The 16,899-nt window shown below is 41.0% G+C and overlaps 1 long non-coding RNA gene across 1 annotated transcript in view; it reads right to left on the bottom strand.

Annotated features, from left to right (window-relative positions):
- LOC122459208 overlaps nt 1-16,343 on the bottom strand; it is a 33,116-nt gene extending 16,773 nt beyond the window's left edge. Inside the window, exon 1 of the long non-coding RNA XR_006279728.1 lies at nt 15,738-16,343. This is a non-coding gene — a long non-coding RNA (uncharacterized LOC122459208). The remainder of the gene's footprint in view (nt 1-15,737) is intronic.
- Nucleotides 16,344-16,899: the final 556 nt, after the last annotated feature.

Raw genomic sequence — 16,899 nt, 5'->3', positions numbered from 1 at the left:
CTATATACAGCATCCTGAAGTGTTTATCTATTTTACAGCTTTTTCTTTGTCCTTCCCCATAGAGAAAGCACTGTCTGTTTATGATGAAAATTCAACCTATTGACTATAGTAGGTAATTGATGAAGCACTTAAAGATTGGAGTCCTATTATCGCTCAGCACACATTGTAGGAAACCACTTGTGAAATCTCTCTCCATTATTTGGGTATTTAGATCAGTGAATTCATTGATTTCTTTAAAATATATTTTTAATGAATGATTTTGAAGTCAATGATGTTTCCCTGGTTGCCAGGAATTAGTATGAAGGAAGCCTATGAAGCCAGATACATTTTGCTATAAAATATATTGAAGATCATTCCCTATTAGCCAGACAGTTACATTTTTTCCCACTGGAAATTTTATGAGTTCAGTATTGTTTCAGTGATACTCACTAAATAATCAATATAATATCTATTTTAAGCCTACTGAACTCAAGTGAATGGCCAGTAACTCTTCCTCTGCAGAAAAGCAATGCAGAGAAGCTTAAGACCTGGCCCTAACAGACCTGCCCAAGTACCTAGAGCAACAGTTAGGTAGACGGGGTTCTGTGACCACTGTTTATCATAATCATCTTATTGTTATCATGTGCTCTTTCCTCCTGTGGTATCCATCTGTTATCTCTCAACTTATACTTCTTCGGGACAGGGACTTTCTTTTTGTTATAGGTATGTGCAATGCCTACCACAATGGAGCTGGTGCCCCCGGCATTACCGCAATACATTATGGTCAAGGGGCAGTGATGGGAATAGAACCCAGTTTTCCTAGCTCACTCTTACATTTTCTGTACTCGCCCATGCTGCATTCCTGAAGCACAATGTCAGCTGAGCCTTTGACTTCCTGGCTTTTCCCACCTTAATTTTGTTGCATGTTCCCCTTTCTCCATGGTCCTATTACCAACTGCCTTCATTTAGCCACTACTCTCCCTGATCCATTTTGAAGTTCCCTGACTGTTTCATAAGTATGCATCTTCCATTCAGCACTTCCATCCATCCAAGAAGGAGTCTTCACCCTCTCTGGAGTCCCTCTACCCTGCCACACTCTACCAAGCCTTACTCACACGATTGTCTCATTAATTTCAATCAAACCTTCAGTCCCACAAAGGTGGGATGCATTAGTAAGTCAAGCAGGATGTGGCTCTCACATGGTTTTACTTAGTGGGAAACAGTAGAAGCCAATTACCTTCATTAATATATAATCCACCCATATTCCTTAGAAAGTAAAATAATGGTTACATTCTACCCTTTGTGCAATCCCCTTAGAATTAATGGGACACATATTAATATCAAGAGGAGGTTATACCCTTCAAAGTTTCTTAAAATGTAGTTTATATTCTCTGAGCCAAATTCTGTTCTCACTTATACCAGTGTAAATCTGAAGTGGCTCCACTAAAGCCAGTGGGCCTGATTCTCAGTAACTCTATTCCTGTGCTTGAAAGGGGAGCTAATGTGGCCACACAGTGTGCAGAGTAAATTAGAGCAGCATCAGGGCTCGCTGACTCACACTGTGTGTCTCATGGTCTCGTATGAGTCACAGGAAGCAGAAAAAGGTTGTAATGTAGTAAAATGCCCTGTTCGAGCTCCTCCACAGGGGACTGGGACCAAAGCTGGAGTAAAGCCCTGATGCTGGCTCTACACTGGCTGAGCGGCTTATTCTGAAGGGGCTGTGTCCACTCATTCTAAGGCCAGCGGTGAAATGGCCTTAGTGTAACAGAATAAGGCCCAGTGAATTTACAATTGGGGTAAAACAGGTTTGAGATTAAACTCAGGGTCCCTGTCTATGCTATTGAAAGCTGAGATTCTCCTGCTTAACAGAATAGTGGAGACTCCTAGTTAAATAATAATCACAAACATTTGTCTTTTTATTCCTTTTCCCACTAGGTGGCTCCACTTCCCAGCTGCAGTCACTTTTCTTAGAGATTCTGTGGGAGATTAATCCAGTCAGGAGATGTTGTGTGGGCCAGGCTGTTAATCAGAAGATCTCCTCAGGGCATCTGCCACCTGCTACCTCCTCCAAGGAGCTCTTCTGATTAGCAGCCTACTAATGCATTCTACTTTTGTATATGCATTATGATTTACGTTAATGAGACTACTTGTATGGGTAAGGCAAGCAGGATTTGGCCCTGATTTTATACTGCATTGTGTCCAGTTATGCACATTGTGTTAGCAGACAATAGGAAAATATCTGCTGTCTCCAGGTAGATTGCCTCGGTTTGGTTTGAGTTTGAGTTTAAGTAACTTTATTTAACCTCACTGACGTGAAAACCACTGATGGCATGGTAATGGGCGTGGGGCATTCTGATACTTCCTCCCATGGACAAATCCTTATTATACAATGATAATCAGTTCTGCACTGTGGTTATAATGTTACCTTCCATTTACTGTCTTCACCTATTTACTAATAAGATTGGATCAATCCTGTGAGTTTAGCATTACAGGGTATTTTATTAAAAAATTATAATAGTGGACATATTTCACAGTCAGACAGTGGGTAGGCTGCATTTTTAAGCAGAGTGAAGACAATGTTTTATTTTTGATCATATTTTTTTCAGACAATAATGGCCTAGTTATACAGTGCTGAAAGCAAAGCATAAATGGGAGGATGTGCTGCTGGAATATTCTTAGGTATAAATAACATTGTTGGGAACCAGAGGAGTAATAACCTAAGAATACAATTGGGACATTTTATAAAAAAAGTGGTTCTCATAAAAATTCTTTGGGAAATATACAAATCTACTGCATTCCTCTCCTTTACAAGCCCTGGTCCTGGAGAGAGATCACATTTCAAGCAGAGAGAGGGTGGACACTCACAAGATACCATTTAAAAAATAAAATAGATTTGTTCCAACTCGCACTGTGTTATGGTAAGGGCAGTTCTGTTTGTCTTAAGGCTAGTATCAATGGAGACATCAGAAAGTAATTAGCAAGAAACTAAAACTAAAAAGAGTGGGACGGACCAAATTCAAGCTTGTTGAAAGGGCCTGTGTCTCCACTGACTTCAGTGGAATTATGCTCACAGTCACATCTGCGACTCTCAGGTTGAGAACAGCTGCTAGAGACAATTCTGCTGTACAGCCTCCATCTCGCTCGCTTGCTTTTTGGTAGCATATATAAGAGGGGCCAACATGTTAAACCAATAAGGTGCTAATCATCCCCACCTATATGCTGGTGTCAGTAGTGCAATGTGATAAGAAAAGGTGCTACATTCAGATGCCATATAAACAGTGTTGTAAGCTAGATAGTAGAATGTTTGTCTAATTCACACATGGATAAGGAGGGAAAGGAATGGCTGTAGCAAGAGAAAAGGAGTACTTGTGGCACCTTAGAGACTAACAAATTTATTTGAGCATAAGCTTTTGTGAGCTACAGCTCACTTCATCGGATGCATTTACAGTGAGCTGTAGCTCACGAAAGCTTATGCTCAAATAAATTTGTTAGTCTCTAAGGTGCCACAAGTACTCCTTTTCTTTTTGCTAATACAGACTAACACGGCTGCTACTCTGAAACCTGTAGCAAGAGAAGTGATCAAAATGAGGGTGTTAGAAGATATAAGTAAGACAAAAGTAAACCTCTCTTTTTAGCTCATACTTTCTCAGACCTTCTTGTTAGTTGCTTTTCTTGCTACAGCCTTGTCCTGGGCATGTAGTAAACAACAGTTTACAGCTGCTTATGGGCATGCAGTTTATACAAATCGCCTATTAGTATTAACCCACCTATTATGGGCTGCTCAAAAAAAATCCATCAAAACTTTTCTTTCCCTGACAGAAAGTTAACAAAATGGAAATTTGAATGAAAAAGTTTGTGTTTCCACCCAAGATTGTCAGTTTTCCCTGGAAACCCTGAAAGCCAAATATTTTAGGAGTACACTGCCACCTGACAAGTAACTTTTTTTCAGTTTCAGGTGCTAAAACAAAACAAAAATGTTGTAGTCAGTTTTTATGTCCTCACCAAAAGAAAATAAAAAAATATATATATACTGTCAAAAATGTTCACAAAATAGTGAAAAAGAAAGCATGGCCAGATCACAAAGTTCAATATTGTGCAAAAATCAAATCTCTTAAGATTTGTAGTGTTTTTCCTTAAAGCCCCAGTTTCTGGAATCATATTACATGAGACTCTCAGCTTTATTTTATTTTTTAAAAGTAAGTTTCTAGCCTTCATGGTTGCAGAGAAAAGCATGAAAATTTGAAGCAAGTGCACCCTAACGGTTCAAAAGCCATAAGGCTTCAAAATAAGATTTAAGAACAAATAACTGGTATACAGGTATTGTGCTAGTTTTCTGCACAGAGGTGAATTTCATCCAAACAGCATAAGCAGAGAGTAACTTAGGCCAGCCAGAGGCCACTTTAACAAAAACTTATGGGACCAAGGAATGACAATAGCAGTGAGGTTAAGTGAATGCAAGTGAGAACATAGGAATCCAAATGACAGGGCCACAGATGGGATGGACAAAGAACGAAACGGTGCTTTACCTTTCCTTCTCTCTTAGAACACCATCCCAACCCACCCTTTGCATCTACCATATGGTAGGTCTTGCAGATGGATCAACAGTAGTGTATGGATAATACAGCTGTGTGCATCTGGGGCAATTCTTCTGGATTTTTTTAGCAATTTACAGACACCAAAGGTGCTTCTATTTTTTTGTGAGGAGAGTAATCAGTTCACCATCAGCTGTTATACTCTGAAGGAGACATAGAGTCATTTGTTGGTGTTTGTCTTATAACAATATTTCTCATGTGCAGCACTGATGCTGCTCCCAGTGACCAGAATGCAGAATAAAACTTAAAACTCACTAATAAGCAACAGATTTTACCATGAACAAGTGACTGTACATGGTACATGTCACAAAAGCTGAAGGAATGGGAATTTCTCTCCAGACTGTTCTATGAGCAACTTTATCTCAGTTGGTTGGTCTCATCTTCACATGTCATACAAGGAGTATGAAAGAGGAAGTAGATCTGAGAGCCTGGGACTTGCAGAGCTAAGTAGAGGAAGGTGTCTTTTGGAAATGAGGTAGTGTGAGGAGTTTGCAGTTTGGATTTCAATTTTGATTCAATGTACGCTCCGGCAGCCAAATTTCAAGGGGTCCAGTTCTGGTTTGTTTGGTTATGTGATTGTTTGTCCCACTGCAGAGATGAGGCCAGATGCCCTTGGATCTAGACCATGGTGCAGCTTGAGACACGCCCACAAAAGTAAAGGGGATGTTCAGACTCAGACATTGTTTCAAACCCATCTCTGCACATACCAGGTCTTTCCCATCTCTAAATTCTCAGATTCCTTTGCTAAGGTGTCGCAGAGGAGCTGACTGTAGACCAAATTGTACAATTGTAAATTGTATTACAATATTTTCCTACCATAGAAACTTGTTAGGGGAAGACACCAACATGTCAACCTATGGCCTGATTCATCTCTCATGCTGGTGAATGTCAGGAATAACTCCGTTTAAATCATTGGAGTTATATTGGTGTAAAGTAGGCATGAGAGGGGAATGATGTCCCCCGCTGTCCACATCATTTTGGCGCGCCTCAAGCTGACTGGCCATCAGAATATTCTTTGACCCACATAAGAGGGAGCAGAACTGTCATTCATTCACACAGTCTTTGCAATGCACCAACAGTGATGCATTGAGAGATAGGATCTGAGTTGCAGCTATTCCATGTGGAACTATCTGGGACTGCACAGACAGAGCAATCCAGCCATCCTGTGAATGTGTTGAAGGGAAATTCCACCCAATGCTAACTCCTTAGAAGACTGAGATGATCCCAAAGGATTTGGGACAGGCTACTGAGATAGATGCCATGAGCATCTGCCAGCACTAGCAGCAATTGGACTGGATCATCGGTAGGCTTGGCAGAATTCAGTTCAATTCAAGTTGTTATATAACACCTTCCACTGATAATATTGATGTTTATTTTTAAGACTTTTTAAATGTTTATTGATTTAAATTTTAACAGTGGCACTGAATCCTATGGAAAGGAGGACATGAGAACAGCAAAACAAGGACTCTGGACTTCAGAAACGCAGAGTTCAACCAGCTAAGAGAAATAGTAAGCAAGGTCCCATGGAAAGACCAATTCAGAAGGAAAGGGTTGAAGGAGACTGGCAGTGATTAACAGATGTAATACTAGAGGCTCAGCATCATATTCCAACACAGAGGAAAGATAAGAAGAGCCACAGGAGGCCAATGTGGCTGCACAAGGAGCTTTTTAACTATCTAAATCCCAAAAGGGATACATCCAGGCAGGGGTGAAAATAAAATGCAGCTCTTACCAGTACGGAGCCAGCTTTGTCTCCCCCACTCCCAAGGGGTGGGGCCTCAGATGGAAGGGGCGGGGCTGGGGTCAGCATACCCCAGCCAGCCTATCTGCACTGCCTGGACCATGCCGCCCTGGGCTCCAGCGGCAATTTAAAGGGCCTGGGGCTCTGGAGGCAGTGGCAGCCGCAGCTCCGGGCCCTTTTAAATCATGGTTCCAGAGCAGCTACTTCTTTTGCCCCCCACCCCATCAGCAGCCAGGAGAGGGCAAAAGGGGCAACGACATTAAAGCGCTGCCACAGGGTCCTTTGCCGCAGCAGCGCTTTAATGTCGCTGTCCCTTTTGCACCCCCCACCGGCAGTCCTGCTGGGTCATCACTGTCCCTTTTGCAGCCCCCCATCAGCAGCCCTGCCAGTAGGGACCTGACAGGGCAGCCGATGGGGGGCACAAAAGGGGTAGCGACGTTAAGCAGGGTCCTTAAAGCGCAGCGCTTTAAAGTCAGCGGTACGGGCCAGTACTGGCAGCTACTTTTTACTGGTATGTCGTACCAGCCCGTACCGCCTTACTTTCACCCCTGCATCCATGAAATGGAAGGAGGGGCATGTCACCAAGGAAGTATACATGGGAATTGTGTGAGTAGGTAGGGATAAAATCAGGAAAGCCAAGGCAAAGCATGAGTTACATCTGGCAAGGAATGTTAGAAACAACAAGAAGGGGTTCTTCAAACATGTCATACAGAAGAGAAAGATCAAGGACAGTGTGGGTCTACTGATCAGTGGAGAAAGTGAGCTGGTAATGGAAGATGTAGGAAGGCAGAGCTGCTGAATGCCTGTTTTACTTCTGTCTTCTTGCAAAAAACAACACGTGAGTGGATAACTACCACAAACAACAAAGGGGAAGAGATGCAGATCAGGATAAGTAAAGAACATGTCAGAGATCTTCTGACCAATTTGAATGAATTCAGATCACGGGGCCTGATGCTATTCATCACAGGGTACTGAAGGAATTACTTGAAGAAATCTCAGAGCCACTGGCAATAATATTTGCAAACTCATGGATGACAGGAGAGGTCCCAAAAAACTGGAGAAGAGCTAACATAGTGCCCATCTTTAAAAAGAGGAAAAGAGTAGCCAGGGAACTAAAGACCAGTCAGCCTGACTTCGATACATAGGAAGCTACTAGAGCAATGTATAAAACATTCAAATTACAAATACCTGGAGGATGAAGGGGTGATCACTAGTGGCCAGCTGGATTTACCGAGAACAAATCATGCCAAATCAGCTTGATTTCCTTCTTTGACAGGGTAACTGGTTTGGTGGATAGAGGGAATGTGGTGGACATGATCTACCTGGACTTCAGCAAGGCTTTTGACACGGCCCTACATGACATTCTGATAAGTAAGATGGAGAAATGCAGGCTTAGCGGAACTACAGAATTGTGGATTCTAAAATATGGGTTCTATGCATTTTTTTCTGATTTCATTAAAATTTTCACAGCAGTGGGAAATTATGGGGGATCAGACAATAATTGTGGGTGTCAGACAGTAGACACTGAGATTCAAAAAGTTAAAGTTTTATAACCATTAATAACACAAATTGTCAACATCCCATATCAAAATATACAAAGTAAATATCCTTAAAACAAACTCTAATAAGCTCTCAAGTAACGTTTTCTTTACTTCACCTATTATACATTTTGCTTCTTATCAACAGAAATATGTTTTTGTCAGTTTTTGTGTGTACAGTGAAATTGATGTTTACATTTACCAATAAAAATCTAATGCTTCCAAGCCAATTATAAGGGATTTAGGACTGGAGCCATCAGTGAAAAAAAACAAAACAAAAAGCACCCAGGGCTCCTGAAACCAGACAAGAGCGTGAAAGGGAACAACTAGCAAACCCCAAGGAAAGAGGCTACAGACCAGAGGGATTTGCAGACCTGAAAATAACTATGCTAAAGTCAAACAAAAACACTGGAGAGAGGCTTATAAGCAGCTGAACTATCCCCAAAACTTTAAAAGCTGCTTATGAAAAAGAAGAATAATGAGAACCTTCCAGTAGAGACAAGGGGTAACATTTTCAAAGCCACAAAAGTGACTTAGGAGCTAAGTCCCATTTTCAAAAGTGATTTAGGCTCTTAGGAGTCGATGCGAAAGTCAGTGGAACTTAGGCTCCTAAGATACTTAGGTGCTTTTGAACATTTTACTCAAGAGCAAAAAACCAATCCTATTTCCAAATTTCTTTTTTGATAATGATAAGAAGTTAAAGGCGTTTAACACTGGAAAGATCATCTCTCTTATTTTGGCTCACTGAGCAAACCTGTGTTCTATAAGAAAACAATCCTGTGCTGACAGATGGAAGATAGACTGGAGGAGCACCTAGGACTTTCAATCTCTAGTTTATTTGATTTGATCTAATGGAAGGAACAAACTGATGAAGAATAAGGCTGGAGAGCTTTGAATATAATGAGAAACTAAGTCCTCCTTTTAGCCTTTGGACAAAAGCAGGACTTTAAAGTTAGTTCATAATTGCACTGGCAACCAGTGGAGACGCCTGTATATGTCAATACCAGTGAACGATTGTCAATATCTCTGATCAGCAGCATTATGCATCATTTGTAACTTGTATACTGAGTCCAAAGGGAGACTTCCAAGTAAATCATTATAGCACATTGTAATAAATGCACGAGCCAATTTATCTGAAGAATCTTTAGTAATACTTCATTAATTATATCGAACTTGGAGCCCAAAATTCTTCCCATTTATATTCATCACCTACCAGGGCCAGTTGTCCTATGTTATCTAGGTCATTTGTATATCAAACTCTAAAGGCAAATGAGACTATATGGATCTTAGCAGAGGGCTAGCAATCAGTGGTTCCCGCAAATGTAACCAGTTTATCCAGATCTGAAATTGGCATCTGACTCAGAAGTAGAAACTAAGCAATCAATTCTAAGCAAATAGTTTAGTTAATAATTTTAGCCTCTTCTTCTGTTGTCCACAGACTGATTGCAATTTTCTTCAATTGATTTATTATTCAAAATCAAATAATGCACCAAATAATCTCCGGCAGTAATTCTTGCTCTGTACCTTGTTTGCAATCATTTCCTGTGAGTGTTCAATATTTAGAATTTGACCTGTTTTGTTCTGATACATGCTGCAGGTCACATGGCACAGTATGCTTCTTTTCTCCAATTAGAATCAGGTTACCGGTGTGCAAACACTCATGATTACACATAGAGCTGGTTGAAAAATATTTAAAAATTCTGAGGGGCAGATTCTCAGTTCCAGTTCTAAAGATGAACAGCACAAGATTTAGAGTAGCTGCAGCTCACTAATTAAAAATTCTCATGGCAAAGGGGAATTTTCAACTAGTATAAAGCCATTGGAGCCAGGTCCTACAACAAGCTTTTCCTCCCACCCACCATCCTTTTGTGGGAAGAAAGTGGTGTAAGAGGGATCAGAAAGGCACAAGGCATTCTCTATAGCAATTCCCCTATGGCAGTTCTGAGCTGTCATAAGTTAGAACAGCCTCTGGGCTGCTCTGTCTTACATCAGAGCTGAGGCACTTTGCAAACCAGGGAGCCAGAGAATCATAGAAATGTAGAACTAGAAGCAACTTCAAAAAGCCATCCAGTCCAACTCTCTGAGCTGATGCAGGACCAAGTAATCCTGGACCATCCCTGAGAGGTTTTTTTCCAACCTGTTCTTAAAAACCTCCAGTAATGGGGATTCCACAGCCTCTCTTGGAAGCTTATTCCAGAACTTAACTGCTCTTATAGTTACAAGTCATTCCTAATATCTAACCTAAATCTCCTTTGCTGCAGAGTAAGCTCACTATTGCAAGTCCTACTCTAAGCATGAAAGGGGGTCAATTTCTATGAATTTGCCAAGGTGCCAGTTTGATTTTAACTCTGAAATACAACAAACTAGGCTTGTCAATTAAATAAGTGTTATAACCAATATAGAATGGAATTTATTAGGACAACATCTTTTTAGTGAGTCCAGGGAATGGCTAGCTTACTAGTTTTAATGCTGAGTTCTTTTCAGGTCAACTTTTAACTTAAACAGTATTTTTCATTCAGGATGCTTGCTTATTGTTAACCAATAACAATTTATTAATTCACCCAGAACCACATAGTATACAATGAATAGCTCACCACTCAAGGTAACCAATGTTCTAGGTTTGTACTACACACACAATACAGTCTTCCGAGCAGTTATCATAAACTAGAGTTGAGGCTCAGCAGTTATATCAAGGGACGATGCAAATTACCGAGATTTCTTATTACATTTGTTTGTGATAATAAATTCTCAATTCCTAATACATTTATCATACTTCCAAGGGTGCACTTGTCTTTCAGACACTTTAGGAGTGTGGGTACTACTCTTTGACTGCATTTGTCCAAGAGAGACATTTAGAATATTAAAAGCAGTTGCTAAAGGTTATTGTGTTCAATCTCTTTTAGGCCAATTTAGGATTTCTCAAAGAGTTAAAATCTAAAATATGGTCACTTGACATCTCAATGGAGAGCCTACAGTCAGCAATATAACCTTAAGTTATTTATGTTAAAGACTAGAAGAAGAAATACAATCTTTGAAATAAAATCTCACCACTTCTATTATCCTGTTAACCCTGGGATGGGAAAGAGTCCTTTCCACTCGACTGGTTGGGACATGAGCTGCATTCAGGATTCTGCAGCTTCCTATTGGTCAAAACAACTCTCTTGAGCACATAGAAGTGTAGGACTGGAAGGGACCTCAAGAGGTCATTTAGTCCAATTCCCTGCACTCGTGGCAGGACTACATAATAACTAGACGATTCCTGACAGGTGTTCATCTATCTGTTCTTAAAAGCTTCCAGTGACAGAGATTCCACAACCTCCCTAAACATTTTGTTCCACTGCTTAACTACCCTGACAGTTAGGAATTTTTTCCTAATGTCCAAACTAAGCATCCTTTGCTGCAATTTTAGCCCATTGCTTCTTGTCCTATCCTCAGTAGTTAACAAGAACCATGACTGGATGTGGAAGCTGTGGCATGTACATGATCCTGGAGGGGATACCCGAAAAGAGTTTCATCTGTATGAAGTATCATCTGATAGAGCTGGTGAAAGAAAAGATCTGAGGATTGGAGATGCAGGTGGAAACTCTGGTCAAGTTTAGAAGGGGGTTCGAGTGGATGATGGAGCAAAGACATGAGGAGGCTGAAGGGAAAAGCTCAGACATGCAGATGGAAGCAGGACCAAAGAACTCTGAGGGGAGACTGCTGGGTGAGGAAAGTGGACAGTGGAAGCATTTGACTAAGAGAACCAGGCAGAGGAAAAGAAGGGCTAGTGAAGGAGAAATAGAGCTCAGGAATAGGTTTGTGGAGTTGGAAAATGAAGAAGTGGAACAGCAGGTGGTCACTGAAGGTGGAAGGGCAAGGAAGAAAAGAAGAACAGCTAGTCCTATAGGAAGAGGGCAAGAGTCAATGGATATAACAACACCAAATATGAGATCTAGGAGGATACGGGACGGGTTGCAGAGGATTGCAAGGGACAATAGGAATCGAGAGGACTTGCAGCCAGAGGGAACAGGGGATAGACTGGAGAATCACACCATCACCAGGAAAAGGCAGGTCTACGTGATTGGGGACTCCTTACTGAGAAGAATAGACAGGCCTGTAACAAGAGCTGATCCAGAGAACAGAAGGGTGTGCTGACTGATGGGTGCTAAGATACGGGATGTGGACCTGAGGCTGAAGAGGATCCTAATGGAAGCAGGAAAAAATCCACTGATTGTCCTTCTTGTGGGAACAAATGATATGGCTAGATTCTCACTGGAATGTATCAAGGGAGACTATGCCAGGCTGGGGAAGACACTTAAGGAAATTGAGGCTCAGGTGATCTTCAGTGGGATTCTGCCAGTTCCTAGAGAAGGGCAACAAAGGTGTGACAAGATTATGAAGCTCAACAGATGGCTCAGGCACTGGTGCTATAAGGAGGGTTTGGGGATGTATGGCTACTGGGAAGCATTCATGGACAGAGGACTGTTCTCTCAGGATGGACTTCACCTGAGTAAGGATGGAAATAGACTTCTAGGATGGCACAACTGATCAAGAGAGCTTTAAAGTAGGAATCTGGGGAGATGGTTGGGAGATGTCCAAGTAATCTCCACGCCAGATTTTAACATTGAGAGGGAGGAAAACAAAGTAAGAAAAGATACAGCCGTGGGTAGGAGAATAGACATAAGGAGGAAGGACAGTGTAGATACCAGTCTAATAGTGATACTGGAAGTAGAATGTCTGTGCCTAATCAGATAAAGAATGTGAGCGAGGCCAAACAGCAAAAATTAAGATGTTTGTACACTAATGCGAGGAGCCTAGGTAACAAAATGGAGGAACTTGAGATACTGGCGCAGTATTTTGAATTTGTCCTTATTGAATTTTATCCTATTTACTTCAGACCACTTCTCCAGTTTTTCCAGATCATTTTGAATTTTAATCCTATCCTCGAAAGCACTTGCAACCCTCCCAGCTTGGTATTGTCCACAAATGTTATAAATGTATGTACTTTCTATGCCATTATCTAAATAATTGATGAAGACATTGAACAGAAGTGGACCCAGGACCAATCCCTGATGACCCCAGTTGATATGTCCATCCATCTTGACTCTGAAGCAATGATTTCTACTTTCTGGGACCAGTATTCCAACCAATTATGAACCAAGCTTATAGTATCTCCATCTAGGTTGTATTTCCCTAGTTTGTTTATGAGAAGGTCATGTGAGACCATACCAAAAGCCTTACTAAGGTCAAGATATACCACATCTACGATGTCCCCCCATCTGTAAAGCTTGTTACCCTGTCAAAGAAAGCTATTAGGTTGGTTTGACATGATTTGTTCATGCTGAATGAATCATATCACCTAATTATCTTCTAGGTGTTTGCTAATTGATTGCTTGATTATTGTTCCATTATCTGTCCAGATACTGAAATTAAGCTGACTGGTCTGTAATTCCCCTTTTTATAAATTGGCACTATATTTGCCCTCTTGCAGTCTTCTGGAACCTCTCCAGTCTTCCATGCATTTTCAAAGATAATCACCAATGGCTCAGATATCTCCTCAGTCAGCTCCTTGAGTATTCTAGGATGTATTTCATCAGACCCAGACAACCTGAAGACATCTAACTTCTCTAAGTAATTTTAAACTTGTTCTTTTCCCATTTTAGCCTCTGATCCTACCTCATTTTCACGGGTGTTCACTATGTTAGACATCCAACAGTTACTAAACTTTTTGGTGAAAACTGAAAAAAAAAATCACATGATTAACTCAGTTTTATATACCCTAGTTTTGGGGCATATTGGAGGGGGCCACCCTCTGATTCCTATTGGACACGTCCAAAGTGGGTGCTCAGATTTCAGCTCTTAGTTTCTCTCCTGTTTCCATTAGTATCCAGTAGATGACACTGGTGTATAACAAATGTCTTTAATCCTTTTCTTATCGGAGGCTTTTTAAAATTGATTCATTTCAAGGACTGGTTTCAGAGTAGCAGCCGTGTTAGTCTGTATTCGCAAAAAGAAAAGGAGTACTTGTGGCACCTTAGAGACTAACAAATGTATTAGAGCATAAGCTTTTGTGAGCTACAGCTCACTTCATCGAAAGCTTATGCTCTAATAAATTTGTTAGTCTCTAAGGTGCCACAAGTACTCCTTTTCTTTTTGCGAATACAGACTAACACGGCTGCTACTCTGAAACCTACTATTGATTAGGATCCCAGAGAGCTGAGTGGATGCCACAAAAAGCAGCAGAATCCTATGTGTGACCGACACCTGGACCAGAAGAGCCAGCTCTGAACCAGAGTCATGGTCAGGCAACTAGCCAATGGTTTGAGTCGGGGGTTCAGAGGAAAGTAGAGACTGGAGCAGGAACAGGTTGGAGGAAGAACTGGTACAGGAAGCAAGTCTGGCATAGGTGCAGGCATACAACACATTGAGCAGATGTGCTGCTGTTGCTACTCCACTTAAATGATGATCTGCTGACTCTTCTGATCAATCAGGGAGCACAGTCACAAAATGCCCATCTCTTCCTAGCAGTCCTCCTTCACAAAACAGCATTCCATAGTCAAGGAGGCCAAACTCTCCCATTTAGAACATAAGCGCAGCCATGCATTCACCTCTACATGTACAATCCTCCCTGCCTCTCTCCTGCATCATGCACATATCGCAGCAGAAGAGGATATGGACCAACATTTTGACAAAAAATGGCAATAATTGAAGGCAGTGCAGCTCTGCATGGGTGCAGAGGTTCACTCACATGAAACAACTCACAGGACCGAGGCCCAATTATCTAAAACAAAACTACAGAACACGCTGTCATACAGGCCCCTATATTTCATTCTCATACCATATTGGGGGTAGAGCTTTCAACCCATTTTTCTTTTAAACACCTCTCTTCTTGCTTCATCATCACATTTGCATGCTTTTCTCTAATACCTGAGTAAGTGTGAGTCACAACTGGCAGAAACCCATGGAGAGCTTTAGAATACATTATTCTTTGCCCTCTATGCATCCATTAGCATTGTCCTTTACAATGCAGCCCTTTGTCCTTGTAATGAAGAATAAAACTCATTTCCAAGCATCCCAATAAGATTATCTCAAATAATAGCAATCCAATTAGCTCAGGCACTTTGAAGTCTCATGACTCCCAAGTGGTATCCCGCATCATTAAATATACTGTTTTAAAATACATTCAAATATCTATCCATAATAGACATTTCTAAAAGACTCCACAGAAACTCCACATTTTCAAAGCATCCAGGTGATAGCTAAATGTTATTATTGAGGATTTTGAAATAGAACACAGATATGAGAAATATTCCCACTCACACATCACACACCTCATTTCATAGCTTCCTCCGAAGTGGCCACCGCATCCAGGAAACACACGTGCAGCTTCTCTGTCTCCTTGCCAAGAGATTTTGGGCCCACCTACTAGTAAACTAAGACTACTAAAGCATGATTGTTCTACTTGCTCTGTTTGGCTGGGTGCAAGATGGGCCCTTTCTACATCTCTGACTATCCCCAGGCCTCTGTCAATGACAAACTAGCTTGACTCTTCATACTTTAGTTCTCATACCAATGTAGGGCTTCTGTTAAGATGAACTATAATTATTTAGGCAGCTATCTTATCCCTGCTATGGCCTTCAGGCTTCTTTCTCTGGCTACCACAGATATCTCCTTTGGCTCCCACTGTTAACTTACTCTTAAAAGCTGTTTCCTCTAACTGGCTTAAAATATAACTAACTCTTTTCATGCTCTAAATACTCCAGAATTGCTGTTCTTGCCTCCAGCACCCCATTGTATTTTCTCTGAGACTTCTTCTCTTGGGGAAACTTCACTGGCTCAAAAAATCATGAATTTCCATTTACCATATTTTTATTAAGTTTCCTTTTAACTTTTAAACACACTCACCTTGATAAAAATCAGTTGGAGCCTTAAACTCTCTTCTTCTCACCCACTTCTGGGAAAGGTTTGAAGAATTAGGAGTTGAACTGGAAGTTAGGCCCTTAATGAAAGTCAAAGAAGCTCATAGTTTCCCTGCCTCACAACCCAGTGCACTTCTTTCTAGGCTAACAGGCATATAGATGGGGGAAGGCAGGCGGATAATTAATTTTGTCTCCTGTCCTGTATGGAGGTTCAGTTCTACATGACCATTTCAGAATGAGGCAGGCACCGTAGTGAGGTCTGAGGCCATGGACAGAGCTATTAGAACATTCAGAGTATTAAGGAGCCCATAACAAGTTCTATGGTGCATGTTAAAATGGTGATATGTTCATAGTTTATAGTGTACCCAAAGCTGGACAGATTTTCATGGAGACAACAAAAGGCAGCTCTCTGACAGGAAAACCATTACCTGACACATGTCAAGCTCCTGATGCAACTGAGAGAGGTGCTAGACTTTAAAAAATGTCTGAAAAAATTACATTTACAAAATTACCTATCTCTCAGGAGTTTGTCTGAATTGGCAGCACCATTTTTGGCTCAAATTTTCTAAAAGAAGTCAAGCTGCGTGGGATGTTTCAGTGTAAACAATTAAAGATTGCCAAAGTCATCAGCAAAGAGGGAATTATGAAAGAATGTGTTAGTCAACCCTATTATAGGTGTCACCTATAATTCCTATAATGCATGCAAATGTGGCTAAAAATACTGATGACAAGATCTCCAATTACGCAGTTGACCACTGAAATTGGAAGTGGAGAGCAAATAACAAGGAGCAATGCAATCAGATTCAAAAAGATTTGGATGCTTTAAATGATTGGACCAGCAGATTGCAAATGTAGCTCAATGCATCTCAGTGTAAAATAATTAGTCTGGGACCAAGGAGCTTGTCTGAAAGATATTGTGAGAAAGGAAGCAATCATTCAGCTCAGTGATTTAAAAAAAAGTGGTTTGGCATTAGTGTGAGAAAGCCAGCCTACTGCACAGCAATAGTGGAAAAAAGTCAAATGATAAACTATGTAACAGGGCTTGAGAGCCTGGCACTAAGCCAGCCCTGATGAAAAGGTGAGCCCCACCTGAGAAGAATCAGGTGATTCCAACTTAAAAGGCAGCAGGAAGGTGCAGGGAAAGAGTG

This window comes from Dermochelys coriacea, chromosome 3, assembly GCF_009764565.3.
Source record: "Dermochelys coriacea isolate rDerCor1 chromosome 3, rDerCor1.pri.v4, whole genome shotgun sequence".
NCBI classification, from domain to species: domain Eukaryota; kingdom Metazoa; phylum Chordata; order Testudines; family Dermochelyidae; genus Dermochelys; species Dermochelys coriacea.
Note: the sequence above shows the minus strand (reverse complement) of the source record. Positions and strands in the feature narration are given on the sequence as shown.